Raw genomic sequence first — 17,184 nt, forward strand, 5'->3', positions numbered from 1 at the left:
TTACTGTCAGCCAAATAACACATTTTAGACTCATGCATGAATTGCCACATAAACCCTGGGAAAAAAAAATACTTGGATGGTTAGTAGTGCTGCACAACTTTTCCAAGCCAGAGTGTGCCATATGAAGCCAGAGTTCAACTAATCTTCTTTGGATACAATGTGTTGTAGATCCATTTAGGATTGTAGATTATCTGAATAGACATTAGTATTTCACCTAAGAAAATTGATATCATAACCTGAACCTTTAGTGCAAAGGGAAAATATCAGGATGTACAAATCCAGGGAAAGAATTTATCAAATTATCCATTTCCCCAGTTCAGTAATGTTATTATATCCAAGAGACTTTACAAACATTCAAGATTTCATGTACTGGCTCACCATTATCAAACAGTTAGGTATCTTGTTTTTCTCTTGGTGATTAGAGGCCTTGTTCAAAGTTTCATTTTTTTCCCCTAGATGAGGCAGCCAGCTAGGATATTTGTGGAACTGTTGTCATATACTTTCACCATTGATCAAATTAAGAGACTTGTGCCTTCTTCTAATTAGATTGAACAGAATTTCTCACAATGACTTCCCAGTAAAGCTGTGCTTATCTACTTAAAACTACTGTCCTGCCAGTAAATCTATGAGGGATACTTTTACATTTCTCAGTCCAGAAGCAAGTGGAGAAAAAAGCCTAGTCCAGATGCATTACTAACAGTATCAAATACCAGGATCCAATATTCTTATCACTAGCACTGAGTTGTTTACTTTAAAATATCATAACTCCTAATCTCCTTGAGCTTTCTTTTTGATATCAGGATACACCTTTTTTCATTGTTCTTCTGACTTTAGTTCTTATCTAGTGACCACAACTGAGACTGGCAATTCAGTTGTTAAGTGAAAAAGTCATTAAGTAAAACTGCAATTGTGCTTATGATCTTTGTTAGATCTGGAAGAGTGGGCGCAAGGAACGGAGACTAGGCATCGAATAGTGACTCCAACTCTTTATTAGTGACTTCAGAACAGAACAAATACTTGGGCAGCAGCAGCTCCTTTTATAAAGCTGGCTGCTGTCACAATGTCCAATGGTTTAAGTTTGCCGTACTGTGAATGTCCAATCAGCGGCGACCCGCTGTCAGCCAATCAGATTAGCCAGAGTCGACCAATCACGACCTGCTAACTGCGGGCCAATCAGAAGTGCAGGATTACGAGCCTGCTGTGGAAGTAAAACTATTAGGGTTTAAACTAACTTGTTTTCTTAGTTCGTAACACCCCTCCCCCCTAGGTTCCGTCTGAGGGGTGGGGTGATGTATTCTTCCAAATAGGCAGGTCGTTTCACCTGTCTACTAGATTTGCGTTGCTCCACTGGTCTTTGCCTTGGCTCTGGTTCCGGTGGGCTGCTAGCTGTACTTAATGGCAAAGATAGTCCAATTTCTCCGCTGGGTGACTCGGGGTTGTCATCTCTGCTTTCGTCATGGCTGTCATCCGAATTCCTTGGATTTGCTTCTGTCGCAGTGCTGCTTTGCGGCAAGGCGCTCGTCTGGCTTGGTTCTCCTTCAGAAGGTAAGTATCCCCCGGTTGGTTGTGCTGGTTGCTGTTTTTCGAGTGCTGGGTCGCATGCTAATTCATTTCCGGCCCCTTCGGTTTCCCTCCCCCCCCCAGTTTGAAATTCTGGGCTAGTGACAGGGGTAGGTGCCAGTCTGGAATGAAGTTGGTCGATGTGGCGCTTCCATGTTTTCCCATCGGCAGTTTGTAAACGGTAGGATCGGGGGCCCGTAAGGTAAGTTATGGTAGCAGGGACCCACAATGGGTCGCCTGAAAAGTTTTTCGCAAAGACTAGATCGCCTACCTTGAATGCGCAACACCTGCTGTTGGACCCCAGGGGCTTTTCCGGTGTGTAGGCAGGGTGTAGGTGATCAAGGTGTGAGCGAAGTTTTTGACCCATGAGGAGTTCCGCTGGGGTTCTGTTGGTGGTGCTGTTTGGAGTGATATGCTGGAGGAGAAGCATCTTGGTCACCTTGTCATCGATGTCCCCATGTTCCATCTTGTGTATCGTTTTCTTTACGAATTGAACCATTCGCTCAGCCCTACCATTGGCCGCAGGGTGAGCTGGTGATGTTAGGGCATGGCGTATTCCCCGGTCTGCTAGGTACTGTTCAAATGCTAGAGCAGTGAATTGGGGGCCATTATCTGAGACGAGGACATCTGGTAATCCGTGTGTAGCGAAGAGTCTATTTAGTTTTTTGACGACTGCTTCTGTGGTGGTGCTCTTCATTTTGTGGACCTCCAGCCAGTTGGAATAGGCATCTACTGTTATAAGAAATGTGTGTCCCCTGGCAGGTCCGGCAAAATCGATGTGGATACGGGACCAAGGGCCTCGAGGTGTTTCCCACTCAGTAGGTGGGGCTTTTGGTGGAGCCGAGCGAGTTTCCTGACAATTGGTGCATGTGGCCACCCAGGTCTCTATTTGCTTATCGATACCTGGCCACCATGCATAGCTCCTTGCTAGTGCCTTCATGCGCACGATGCCAGGGTGTCCATCGTGCAACAGTTTAAGAACTTTATGCTGTAGTCTTTCTGGGATGATGACTCTATCTCCCCACAAGATGCATACCTTTTGGGAGAACAGTTCTGTTTGGCGATTTCTGAAGGGCTTGAAGGTGTCATTTGGTTCGTTGTCAGGCCAACCTCTTTCGACCCAGCTGAGGACTCGTGCCAAACAAGGATACTTCTTTGTCTCAGAGGCGATGTCTCGTGCAGTCAGCGGTGGTGACGGAAGAGTTTCTATTTGTAACGTAGCTAGGGTTGGAGCTGGGTCGTTTATGACTTCTGGTAGCGGAGAACGGCTCAAAGCGTCAGCGTGGGGAATGGCTTTCCCCGGGCGGTGTAGTAGTTGGTAATTGTATGCGGCTAGAAACTCTGACCAACGGGTCATTCTTGGTGATAAGATGTGGGGAGTCGGTTTGTCTCCCGCTAAAATGCCAAGTAATGGTTTGTGATCGGTGATTATTGCAAAGGGTCTTCCATATACATACTCATGGAAACGCTTGATAGCAGATACAATAGCGAGAGCCTCTTTATCGAGTTGGCCATAGTTTCTTTCAGTCTTTGATAAAGTCCTTGAGAAAAAAGCAATAGGTGCCTCATTACCGTTTGGCAAGACGTGGCTCAAGATGGCTCCCACTCCAAACGGTGAGGCGTCGCAGGTGACAGTTAAAGGCAAAGTCTCGTTATACTGCATCAATACAGCATCTGAAGTTAACAGGTCTTTGACTTGCTGAAAGGCTCGTTCTTCCCGATGTCCCCAGACCCAGGAAGCCTTCTTGTCGAGGAGCCTATGCAGGGGTTCAGCAACAGTTGCCTTCTGGGGCAAGAAGATGTTATAAAAATTAATAAGTCCTAGGAAGGCTTGGAGATCTGTTTTATTACGAGGTCTTGGGGCACTTTTTATGGCCGCTAGTTTTTTCTCGGTAGGGTGAATTCCCTGTTTGTCAAGCAGGTACCCCAGGAATTCAACCCGCTCAGTACATAGTTGGCACTTGTCTTTTTTTACCTTCAGGCCAGCATCTTTAAATTTCTGGAGGACCATTATGAGTCATTTTTCTAGTAGGCTTCTAGTGGGGGCAGCTATTAGGACATCATCGAAGTAGGGCACGACCCCTTTTATGCCCTGTAACAGTCTCTCCATCAGGCTTTGGAAGATGCCCGGTGCAACACTCACTCCGAATTGGAGTCTATTGCACTTGAATGCGCCCCTGTGCGTGACTATAGTCTGGGCTTCTGCAGTCTCTGCATCTACGGGCAGCTGTTGGTATGCCTGAGCTAGGTCCAATTTTGCAAATATTTTTCCGCCTTCCAGGGAATGAAGAAGGTGTTGGACCACAGGTACAGGGTAAGTGCTTTGCTGAAGCGCGTGATTTAGGGTGACCCGGTAATCCCCACAAATTCTCAAGGATCCGTCGGGTTTTATGGGGGTTACAACTGGGGTCTCCCATCGGGCGTGGTCAATCGGTTCCAACACACCCTGAGCTATCAATTTGTCCAATTGTTCATCAATCTTTGGCTTGAGTGCAAAAGGCACTCGTCGAGGTTTAAGGCGAATGGGCACGACATCGGGGCTGAGATTAAACGATATAGGGGATCCCTTGTACTTGCCTAGTCTTTTGGTGAAAATGTCATGGAACTACTGGACGAGGGCCGCTTCCCAGTCGTCGCTTCCGGTCTGGTGAATGCCTGCTAGTTCAATCCCTAGTGGCGCGAACCACTGCAAGCCCAGCAAGCTGGGTCGATCTCGATCGACAACGGTGAGAGGTAGGGTTGCAGAGTGGTCTTTGAAGAATACTTGGACGTGGCTGGTACCGGCAACTGGGATTCTGTTTCCTTAATAGTCTTTTAATATGATTTTTTGAGTGCTGAGGTCCTGGCGACAGATGTCAGGGATCAGCTGTTTGAAGGTTTTCCACGAGACCATTGACAGAAACGAACCGGAGTCGACCTCCATAACGCATGGTCGATTTTCAATGATGACTTTCACTCGGATTTTTTTCGCATCAATGGATGAAGCGTGGCCGATGGTAATGGTTTGATGGATCTCTTCCCATCTAGTTGAATTGGCGGGTGCCCGATTTCTGTAGTAGTGGTTCCATTGGCCGTTTTGGCGGTCCCGATTTATTGACGGGGTGCCCGTTGCCTGCCGGAAATTATTTTCTCTTCAGTTTGGGCTGGCTCCTCACTTGGCTCTGCAGACCTTTGCGATGTGGCCCCTCTTTCCACAGGAACGGCAGAGTGCGTCTAGGAATTTGCAGTCTGAACGCGGGTGATTGCCCCCGCATCCAGCGCATTGACGCGAAGGCTTAAGGTTCCATTGGTCTCGCTGGTCGCGTTCTGACCTAAGTCTGTTGACCTCCTCTTCCTCGCTCTCTGATGAGGATTTGAGGTCTTCGTGGTGGGTAGTCGTTGTGTGCTTCTCGGAGAAAAGCGTAGGGTCACTGGCGAGTTGGCGGTGCGGTGCGTTCGCTCGGTGCATTCGAGCGGCTGATTTCCTGGTTGCTTCTGCTGCAGTAGCATCGGCGATGACATCTGCGAGGCCGATGTCCCCTTTCGCCATGATCTTGCTCTGACTAGTGGGGTCTTCTAGGCCCAGAACAATTCGATCCCTCATGGCTTCCTCGAGGTTTGCGAAGCCACAAAGTCCTCCCAGGTTCCTGAGATCGGCGATGAAGTCTCCAACACTTTCGCCTTTCTGTTGGTCCCTCTGGTAAAACTCGTGTCTTCTTATTAATGTTGGCACCGCTGGTGCATAATGGGCACGTAGGATCGGCGCGAGGTTATCCCAGTCCATCGTCTTAACCTCTGCTTGGTTTCGCGAGTGCCTTAGCCATTTTAAAAACGGCAGGCCCACAATGGGTAAGGAATACAGCTCGTTTCTTGCCTGGCGTAGCATTTTTTAGATTGTTAGTCTCCAGGAACATCTGGAACCTGTCCATATACGAGTCCCAGTCTTCATTAGCCGGGTCAAATGGAGTGGGTGGTATGGCACTGCTGGTCATTCTGCCGCTAGTTGGTGCGCTCTTTGCCACGTGCTCTGTTGGTGCTCAGCGAGTGCTCAGTCAGCTCTATCGTCTCCGCATCCCACCTTCGTCGCCAGTGTTAGATCTGGAAGAGTGGGCGCAAGGAACGGAGATGAGGCATCGAATAGTGACTCCAACTCTTTATTAGTGACTTCAGAACAGAACAAATACTTGGGCAGCAGCAGCTCCTTTTATAGAGCTGGCTGCTGTCACAATGTCCAATGGTTTAAGTTTGCCGCGCTGTGAATGTCCAATCAGCGGCGACCCGCTGTCAGCCAATCAGATTAGCCAGAGTCGACCAATCATGACCTGCTAACTGCGGGTCAATCAGAAGTGTAGGATTACGAGCCTGCTGTGGAAGTAAAACTATTAGGGTTTAAACTAACATGTTTTCTTAGTTCGTAACAATCTTACTTCAGCTTTCCTTTGCTTAACAGTTCTGCAAAGGTCATAAATGAAAGGCCTGGCCATAAAGTTACTTTTCTATCATCATCATAACTGCAAACAGCTGCTAAACAAAGCAATCACTATATTAAGACCATCAGTATCCTGGCAACATCTTGAAATTCTTGGTTACAGACTGTATGTAATCTATATATGGACCAGTTGTCTACAGTATCTTATTTCAGGACTAGTTGTTTTTTCTTGCCTTGCTGACAACTTGAGTGAAGTTATTTCTACTATGCTATCTGTGCTTTATTTAACCATAAAATGTTCAATTAACCCAATATTCTAGGTTTGCATGACAATGAACCATAAACTAACAACATGGATTGGGTTTCTATAAAATGCTAGGCTAAAATGGAGTTGGTAGTTGGGATTTGTTCTGTCATACAAACTCAGTCCATTTATTATACAAGCAGACTGTTCCAAGGAATTTACACTGAGTTTACTTGGTTTCAGACCCCACTCTCTCCTAACACCTCCTAATTGTTACAATTATATATATATATTTTAAAATAAGAGAACTGGAAAACATTAAATATATGACAGGAAAGTAATCATGGTGGCCATATTTAAATTTAATATGCAGCAATTATCAACACAAAGGTTTTTGGTTTTGTTTGACTAATCATGGGTGTTAAACTCACGGCATCACGTTGTTGTTACATGACATTGCAACTTTTTTTCCCTTTGCTAAAACAGGAGTGGGTATGACACATCTGTCCCACGAGCCACAAGTTTGACACCCCTGGACTAGATGATAATGATGAAGATGATGATGATTAAATTCCAGTTCCCCCCTTTGTTATACAACTCAAGGGCTATGTGAGCCTGAGAAAAGTTGTGCACCCTGTTCTCAGTCCTGATATTCTTGAATTGAGCTCAACTTCTGGAGATTATTAATGGTGAAGGAAATTACATGGATGTATCCTTATACATCCATGTAATTTCCTTCACCATTAATATAGAAGTTATTGACATTGTCTTCTATTGATGGTTTGTATGTTGTTATTAAAAAGCTTCTCAATGTTAGAATTCCTGGACATCTTCTATCAAGTACATACCAAGCTTAGATTCTAGTTGCCCATGTGCTATCACTTTCTGAGAATACAGGAACATATAATTGTGAATAAATTTTTGAACAGACTTAATCTCAATGGAATTTGTAATCAAATAACTCTGTCCTACATACGAGAAGCTGAGCCTGTTTAAGTGATCTGCAAACACTGGGTAATGTCTTTTTCCTACATCTTTCCATTAGGAAGACTAGGCATTTGAGTGCCTGGTTCCTGCTCTTCTGGAGTAGAGGTTGATTCTTGACCCCACCCTGACTCCCAGGGATTTCTGTTTCTAAGAAGGAGTGCATTTCTGAAAATGGATTGCAAAATACTGCTGGAGGAAAAGTAAGTTAGATTTTCTTTTTATTTGAAATGACTTGTAAATCCAATGAGTGGTACTGTGACAGTACTCTGTGTTTGGGAATGCATCATAAGAGTAGATGACAGTGTACAGCTTAATATTAGCGCCCAATGTAATGATGAAATAATTATTTCCTATGGTACAATTATCCAGCCAAATCATGGAATTTAAAAGGTGTTATGAAGCACTTTGAAAACTTCTTTAAGTGATAACTCACAATCCTATCATATGTCAGAACTTCAAAGACAGCATCAGTGCAGGTGTTCCTTATTTTGCATTGCCTCAAGCTGAGTAAATGCACTTTTCCTAAGTGTAAGTCTTGTTCTGGTTTCCAGAAGTAATGCTGATCCAAAATGAGTAGCAGACTTTATATTTGAAAATATTGCATATCTAACAGTAATCATCCTATCTAGCTAAGCATAGTGATTGTCCCATAGGAATCTTTATATTCTGTTCTGGTACAGAATAGAAATTAATTTCAGAGCTGCCATTGCCATTAGTCCTCTATATATTTTCAATGGCCCTAAAGCAAAAAAATATAGTCACAAAAGAATAATGACTGCATTACACCATCTTTTTCTAATAATGGAATTAATAAATTGCCTTATTACCTCCAGACAATTGTAACAAGTTAGAGCAAAAACAACCAAAAGCCATTGTCTAAAATGTATTATGGCAAGTTATTTTTCCTATAATAAATGTGTAAGGCTTTAATATTACTACAAGATTCTTGTTTTATCATCACACAAAAAATGAGCCAACTATATAGCAGAAGGTATTGCCAAACTGTTACTCAAATTCCACAATATATTTCAGCCACAACTACAACATTTCAGCCTTCTTTATTTCAATAATATAATTATATGTCTAATTAAAGGTCATGGAAATCCATGGAAGTCGAATGTGCTATAGAAGCTACACAGAACTAACCTGGTATTTCAAGGAGGCATGAAATTTTGATTTCATAGCCAGCCCTGCTAAGACTATGTCCTTGTTATTCCATTGACGCAGTTTTCAATTAATAGTGACACTGTTCAATAGATATATGGCAATCATGTCCTTTCTTTCAATTAGTTTTTCACCTGAATTAATATTTGTGTGAAACTATGTAACTATGTAACATAATGTAACTATGAAATCTAAAAACAACATCAATACTTCAAATATTGCTTCTTTCTCAAACCGTACATAAATGATCCTAGTTTAATATGGTATTTAGCTGTTTTATAGCTCCAGCTGAGGAATATGGAGGTAGTTCTAACAGCAGTGCGAACAGGTGCAAACAGTCAACAGCTAGATGAGGAAAGAAATTATGTAAATATTATTGCTTTTGAATTAATTATATAATATACAGAGCTTCAGATCTGGAAGACTTCAAATGGGTGGAAGTGGGGCAGTTGGGGAAAACCAGTGAAATAGTTTAGTTGGATATTGCTCCCACTGTTTTTTATGCTTCTACCTTTAAACTCCTCTATTGGCATTCACTGAGGATTAACTAGCCAAAGGAACTAGACTTTTCTGATGAGCAATTTCTTATATTCAGGCATCCTTGCATCTGCTAGACTTGTCTTTGAAGTGGATGTATCCCTAGGGGCTTCCAAAGATTTTAGCACCATATCAGGAACAAATGATGTGATCCCTTTCACCGAACAGCACCATAAGTTTATATACTGCCAACTGGTTTTTTAACTTGTTTTTATTGGAATGTTGTTTTAACTGCTGTGAGCTGCAAACAATCACTGGCTGAGTGGATATACACATTGAATAAATAAATAGTAAATAGGTAAGCTGAGATACTAATACTGTACATAATTACATCACGTTTATTTTCACTAGAAACAGCAAACAAGATTACTATCAATCAGGAGGAGAAAATCTGTTAGACAATTGATAATCCATGGACATTCCTAGAGGGAATAAGTCTACCATTTGGAAATTCTTGTTTTTATGGCCTGAGGAATTAACCTTCTACTGTCAATCTTTTCTTATAACAACAGTGCCAACAATAATATTTATAAATGCAAATATTGCTACTCACAGCAACAGAGAAGCCAAAGTCTATCAATGGAATAATTAACTTCATTAATTTGGGTAAGTTAGTGTTCTAACCTTGGTTAGTACTACACATAGATCAATGATTTGAGTAAATACAGCCACAGAATTTCTTCTGGGTTTATTCAACTTAGGTTACAATAAAATGGCAATCCATGTTTCTTTGAAAACAGTCCATATTAAAATGCAGTTTGGCCTATAAAAGTGGTTTAAAATGGCCAAATCTGACCATTTAATCATGAGTAATATTGGCTCAGTTTATCAGAGAAAGTGGACAAGTTTAATAGCAATTAACTGAAGAAGGAGCTGAATTGCATTATAACAGGTCAGCTTTGATTTAGCCAACACTTCAACACTTCCACCCATTTGAACAGGTTAATTGGCTATAATATTGTTGAGAAAATTTTACCGGAGGAGAAATTGACAAGAACAATGCCAAAGGTTGTATTCTAAATGGAAAGAAAGCCATCGGCTTTGAAATTAAGTGGTTCGCATTCAATACAAGAAAGGTGACAGGTTTTGCTTGCCCAGAAAAATCAAAGGTTGCATTGAAAAAAATATAATAGGAAACCTCAAAAAATGATTAATGAATTATTTTTGCACACTTAAAAAATGTTTCCAATACAATAGCTAAAGAGCACAGAAAACAAACTGAAACACTCTATCAAGCAATTCCTACAGAATAATTTTCATCTATTTTGATTGTACTTCATGGACTTTATATCTAAATGAACAGAACCGTATAACAGGTATTAGATATTAGTCAGGATAATGAAAAAAATATATAGTTTTGACAACTTGATCAGCTATAGTGCATAAAAATTATGACTGTCTGCTGCTGTTGTATACATTCTAGATGTAGCCAAAACTCAATATAAAAGTGTTTACATTCTTACTTCATTTCCTCCAATAAAGACTATGCAAACATACAGTCTATTCATTTAGGTAAAGATTACATGAAATACAGTCAGAATTGTGCTGTTCACAAACACAAGTGGTCATCTAAACAAGAGGTATTTACAAAGAGTATGGGTGCATAAGATGGATACATACATTGATCGTCTATGAAATTCAGAATCACTATTTGTCAACTCTGATGGACTATGTACATACTTCTTAAAAAAGCTCTCCTCTGCCATAGTGGAACCCCTAAGCATTATATATGAGATATCATTCAGAACCAGCTCCTTACCAAACCTATGGTCCTTAGCTACAGTCATCCCTATCTTAAAAAAAGGTGATCCCAGCCTGGTTGAAAACTACAGACCAATCTCATTGTGTTGTGTCACGTGCAAAGTCATGGAATCAATCATTAACCAATTCAACACCTTCCACTTAGAGTCAAACAACCTACTCTCCCCCCACCAAAAAAATGGTTTCAGGGAAAAATTGTCCTGCAATCTTCAACTCCTACACTGCAAAAACATATGGGCTACTCTACTTGACCAGGGTAAAGCTATAGACGCAATTTACATAGACTTCTGCAAAGCCTTTGATTCAGTGGTACACGATAAACTACTGTTAAAACTAACCTCTTACGGCATTTCCGGATCCCTTCATAAATGGATTACTGCATTCCTGTCAAACAGGCAACAAATAGCGCTATATCAAACCCTGCTCCAGTTAACAGCAGTGTCCCCCCATGACTGAATGCGCATGTGCGCAATTTTAAAAAATGGTGCCGAAGAGGAAATTGGTATGGAAAGGGAATCTTTCCACACCAATTTTGTTTGCTACCCAATTTTTGAATCGTGATCCGATTCAAAAATTGGGTGGATTTGTTGTTTGTCACCTGATTTGGTCACGAACAGGAACGTTCATGACCCAAGGTTCCACTGTAATTTCTATTATCCTAATTTTCTGGATTTATATGACAAATTGAATGATAAATTACCTAAATTGACTGGATTCATTCAACATACTAGGCTAAAATGTAGTTGGCTGGTTTGTAGTTGATTCAGCATGTCATAGGAAAACAGCCTCAGGTCATTTATCCAACATTAACTTATAGCACCTTCTAGAGTCACCTAGACATCATCGAGACGGTACAAAAACCTGTCCTCCTTTCTGTTATCTCAACCCAAAAGTGAGTGGGTAATGTTAGGAAATACTGTAAATAACTAGTGAGGATCTTAATTTTGACCAGGATAGGAAATCTAAAGAACAGGGGTGATTAAAACAGGATAGGATAAAAGATTGCATTTTGTAATTAGTCATGGATAGTTAAACAAATACAATAGACACAAACTGTCTTCCCCTCTTTTGATTTGTTTCTCTCTTCCCATTTTACTTTCCCTTCCACCAAGAATAAATGGCTTTTAATATAAGGTATCTAGGTAACATTAAAATAAAAGTATAAAGTATGCTTATACATTAACATAAAACTTCCTAATATTGCCACAAGCGAATTTGGCAAACGGGAGATAACTTGAATAACTAATCTCTCTGTCAGCCAAGCATTATGCTGAGATGGGCATAGATCCAACTTGTTCTATCCTTGCTGTCCTTAAGGTGGCAATTCAGGTGGAAAATGTATAATATTCCAGCTTGGAGCAGGTTCAAAAAAACCAGAGGGACTCCCTTTTCTGAATGGTAACCTGCAATAAAGTTTGTACTCCTTCCAACCATCCTATCAATCTTCTAAAAAGCTGAGGCAGAGGCTGATTCACTCCTGACAAGTTCTCTCGTTCCACAGTCGCCTGGAGGACATGGCAGGCAAATGGAAACCAGGAAAAAAAAAAACACCAATAACTTTGCTCCCCAAACTATGTTTTAACTCTTGGCACTTATTATGTTGGCTTTGGACAGATGACAAAAAGCCAAGTAACTTCGCACATTGCTCCCAAAGTACTAAGTCAGCTCTGTGTCAGGTTTAAAAAGATTTTGTGGGAGAGATCTTTTTGTGGCCAAGTTTCTGTCTCTGATGTAACTCTCATTCTACAACATGAAGAAGTTAAGAGGAGATATTACAATGGGATAGGCTTTGCACAATTTCCTTCAGAAGAGGAAAGGATTGGTTATCAGTTACAAGTATTGATCACAATTACAAGAAGAAAAGATACCTCTAGGTTCCACAAATTACTCTGTTCACTCCCAATTAAAGTAATAATGCTACAAAACTGTAAACCCGCCATCAGTCCATCAGCCCCTGAATTCTGACACTTCTAGACAGCTGCAAATTTAACGCTTTATCCTACCAGGTTCACTATTAACCCACAGCAGTGGTGGGATTCAAATTTTTTACTACTGATTCTGTGGGCGTGGCTTGGTGGACGTGGCAGGGAAGGATACTGTAAAATCTCCAGTCAGAGGTGGTATTTGCCGGTTCTCCGAATTACTCAAAATTTCCACTACCGGTTCTCCAGAACTGGTCTGAACCTACTGAATACCACCTCTGACCCACAGGTCTGCCAGATATGATCATTGGGATTGGAGACCTTGCAGTGTTTAAAGGTCCATGGCAAGGTTCCTCAAATTTGGTAACTTTAAGACTTGTGGACTTCAACTCCCAGAATTCTCCAGCCAGCATAGCTGGGTGTTGAAGTCCCACAAGTCTTAAAGTTACCAAGTTTGGGGACCCCTGCTCCATGAGAGAGCTCTCCTATGCTTTCTTCAGGACTCCACTATTAAAAGGTGTGATTAACAACAGACACACATGGAATGTTGTATGGTACAACATACCTTGTCAATGCATTTTTCCTCCTACACCTCCCAGCTTTTGTTTAGTCTCTAAACATTGGCTTATCTGTCTTCTAGAAAAGTGCTAAACCACTGTTCCAAAAGGAGTGCAAATAATAGTTGACTGGCCATAGAAGAGGTTCGTGATAAATCAGCACAGAACCTTGTGTACCCTCTCCCCAACCGTCTCAGCTTAAGAAACTTTCAGGGAGGGAGAGAGAGTGAGCCTAGGCTGAAAGAACCTGACTCTACCACTGCTACACACACACACACACACACACACACACACACACACACAATTTTCCCAGATTCCATGCAATATCAGGGGTTTTCAATTCAATGTGTATAATGGGAAGGATGTGTGTTTGTGTTTATTTTGACAGTCATGATGTACACTGAAGATGGTATTTAATTTCATTGTATGAGGTAAATGACAATAAAATAAACTAAGAAGAAAATTCCATGGATAGATTTCAATGCTGTTTTGGAATAAGGGAAAACCCCTGTTTTGACACTGGAATCAGTGGTGGGATTCAAATTTTTTTGCTACCGGTTCTATGGGCGTGACTTGGTGGGCATGGCAGGGGAAGGATATTGTAAAATCTCCGTTCCTTCCCTACTCCTGGAGGAAGGTTACTGCAAAATCCCATTCCCTCCCCACCCCACTAACCTGCTTTCCAGCTCTGTTCTCCTGTGTAGGGCAACAAAAGAAGACCCAGCCGATCAGCTGGGACTCGGGAAGCAGAGAATAGATGGGGGAGGGGCAAGTCAGAGGTGGTATTTGCCAGTTCTCCGAACTACTCAAAATTTCCACTACCGGTTCTCCAAAACTGGTCAGAACCTGCTGAATACCACCTTTGACTGGAATAGCTAGTAATGGACTGAAGCAGTGGTGGGATTCAAAGTTTTTTTTTTACTACCGGTTATATTGGCGTGGCTTGGTGGGCATGGCAGAGGAAGGAGACTGTAAAATATTCAGTCAGGGGTGGGATTTGCCAATTCTCCGAACTACTCAAGATTTCCCCTACCGGTTCAGCACCTGCTGAAGATTGGACTGAAGATGAGATGAAGGTAGCATCATGAGGACATGGCACTTGTGAGGCATTTTTGTGTCGTGGTTGGGTCCAAAGGAGGAAAGAACTTGAATGGAAACTAATTCCACCAGGAAACAATAAATTTAACTGGACTAATGGTAGATTCTCACTTGTGCTTTATTACAAGACAATTGCACCCCCTGACAACACTCATATTTTCCTTTGATCCCATTATATTAGCCTCATTTGGTTCCTTCCATGTGTGAGATTAAGTCATTTATTGTAAATTCTTCTTATTCTACCTTTCAGTGACAGACAGGATAACACATATTATTTTGTTTTGCTTTTTCATATATTATATTGGGGATGAGTTCAGATAGTATTGTAGTGAGTATGATCAGAACTATGTTTTGGAGGGTGCTTAGATGTAGGAATGTTCTCTATCCTTTCTCTCCTAGCATGTGCCCTATGTATTAATACCTATCATTTCCCCAGTTCTGTTTTGATTCTAACTTATTTTCAAGCTTCAAAAAAGGTTGAGGAATTGCTTAATTCAGGGAAGAAGTTAAAGGCATGTTTCTGTTTTGTTACCAGGTTTGTCATTTCATTCATTCTTTCATTCCTCCCCACCACCTGTATCAGTTTAACAGGTCTATATACAATGAGGACGATACAATTGGCAGTAATTCAAGACTTTTTATACCTAATTAGAGCAGAAACATATCCTGAAAAATTCTACTTTATGTCCTTGAAAATTAAATAGGGTCCTACCGGGTTAGTATTTGGATGAGAAATTACTAATCTGGGAAGTTTAAAAAATAGTTTTCTACGGTTGACAAAATGTATGAATCCATGAAATCAACAGGAGTCAAGTTCAATGGAGACTTTTTACTGCTTTATTGCTCATTACAGATGCCATAGACTCCAGAGCTCAGCTGCCAGATGAGCTGTCATTACTTCTGTAACTGGGTCAATTCCCCAGATAAACTGAGTCCAAGAGCCAGATGCTTGCACCATCAGAGGAAGGGCTGGGGATCAAATTAGGAACAGCAATTTCAACTGTTGTTCACCCCTCTTGACATGTACTTCCTCAGCCACTTGCTGCCTCCTGATAGGGGACTCTTTCTATACTGACATTGCATTGTGTGTGGATACTGTATTTCTTGCTCTGTGGTCTTTTCCTCACCCCCACCCCCACTATATATTATCTCTTTTCTGGTGTGAGCTGCTATTGCCAACCCAATTTAAACTACGTCAGTTTGGCTCTTCCTCAAAGCTGAGAGAATGAACTATTGGCCTGAAAACTATAGCAGCATAAAATGTGCTGCTTCCATAGGTGATTCCCACCCTAGTATTGTCCTTATATATTATGAACAAATCGTCTTAAGAGATAGGGACTGATTTGCCTCCATCTCCTTTGATGAAACCACACTACATGGTGGTAAAATATCCACCACTTACTCTTATTGTGAGATAAGGATGAGGTGGGTTTTGACAGATGGCTAAAGCAAGTGGGTTTCGCCATCTCTTAAAATTGCATTTGTGCAAGTGTTCGTACAAAATGTATTCAAGGATAGCCCAACTAATAGCATATATCAGCTACCATGAGTCTCCTTTTAGACATGGTTTTAATGCTCACATAGAACACTATTAAACCTATGTTCAAAGATAGCCCAAGAATAGATGTAATGTAATAGATGTAATGTAATGGAGGAGGTTTGAGCTGTGAATCTACAAGGCTGCTCCCATTTCCTTATGTAGCCTTATATAGCAATTGCCGGTGAGCTAGTGTTTTGTGCGAGCAACCCAAGTCTTGCAAATAGGAATTAGCTCTGATCTGACAGGTAGGAAGGAGAGCCTGGTGTGAAACGTTGTATTACTGCCCAACTTGTGATGTTCCTGCAGGACAATGCAGGCGCGAGAAAGCAGGGCATGCCTTCATCCTCTCAAAATGTACTGTAAGAGCTGAGCTGAGCCCAATCCCTAACCACATCCACAATAGAAGAGTTGGCAGAGCATGTCAGTTTGTATCCATGGTAACATTTCTTTAATCAGAAAGGAAAACACGCCTTGAAAACTGGGACAGATAAAGACGGCGCGGAACAACAAAAGGTGGCCGAGACATAATTGCGCCATGTTATGTACATGTGTGGGAAGCCTGGCCGGTAGCAGAAGCACCTTTCCCCTCTGACGACCAACAAAGAGTAGTTGTCCCCGACTCATCCCCCACCCCTTCTCTCACACCGGCACTTGGGGACCCGAAGCTCGCTCTTCGCTAAAGGTCCGCAAAGGGTGAGAAGGAAGGAATGGCGCGCCCTAAGGAGGCTTCTTGGCTTGTGGCTCTCGATATCGGTTGACTGCTCGGCGTCAAGTGAAGCGCCGAGCTGTGCAAGCAGCCGCAGCCGCTGTCGCCGCCGCCCGTTTTCCCTCCAGGCTAGCTCTCGGGAGCTTCTGTTCCGTTGGCCTCTGCGGAACATATACTGTCAAAGAGCCCGGCTACCGCTGCCGCCGGCTCTTCTCCCGCCACTCATGCCGAGCTGAGGAAACGCCGCCTAAACAATAAATCTAGGCGCCCACTCCTCGGTGTTGCGCGGGGTGCCGAGAGGCGGCCGCGCTCTCTCTGAAAGGAAGGGCCTCTTTCTTTCGCGCCGGCTTTTGATGTCGCGCCTGTGGGTTACGGCGAGGGCGAGAGCGACGCGAGTGGGAGAAGGGTGGGATTGGCCGATTGCGGGAGCTGCTTCCAGCCCTCCTGAAGGCGAGCCGAGGAGACCGGCATGCGGGCAGTGGGGGCTGGGTAGCTGTCACCGTCGATGTGCGAGGAATGGCTAAACGTTGATTGAGGAGCCGCGGAGGCTTTCGGCGTCTCCACTCCGCGCACAGTTCACATCTTCCTTGCGCGCGCCGATGCCCCTCCGCCTCCCGCAGCTTGCCACGCTCCCCCGCCCGCTTCTTACTCTCCTGCAGCAAATTAAGTGTTTCGAGACGTAATTGAAGAATCCGAGCGT

Source organism: Notechis scutatus, chromosome 2 (genome assembly GCF_049901735.1).
Source record: "Notechis scutatus isolate UNSWTSFEM ecotype Mainland chromosome 2, rNotScu1.2, whole genome shotgun sequence".
NCBI classification, from domain to species: Eukaryota; Metazoa; Chordata; class Lepidosauria; order Squamata; family Elapidae; genus Notechis; species Notechis scutatus.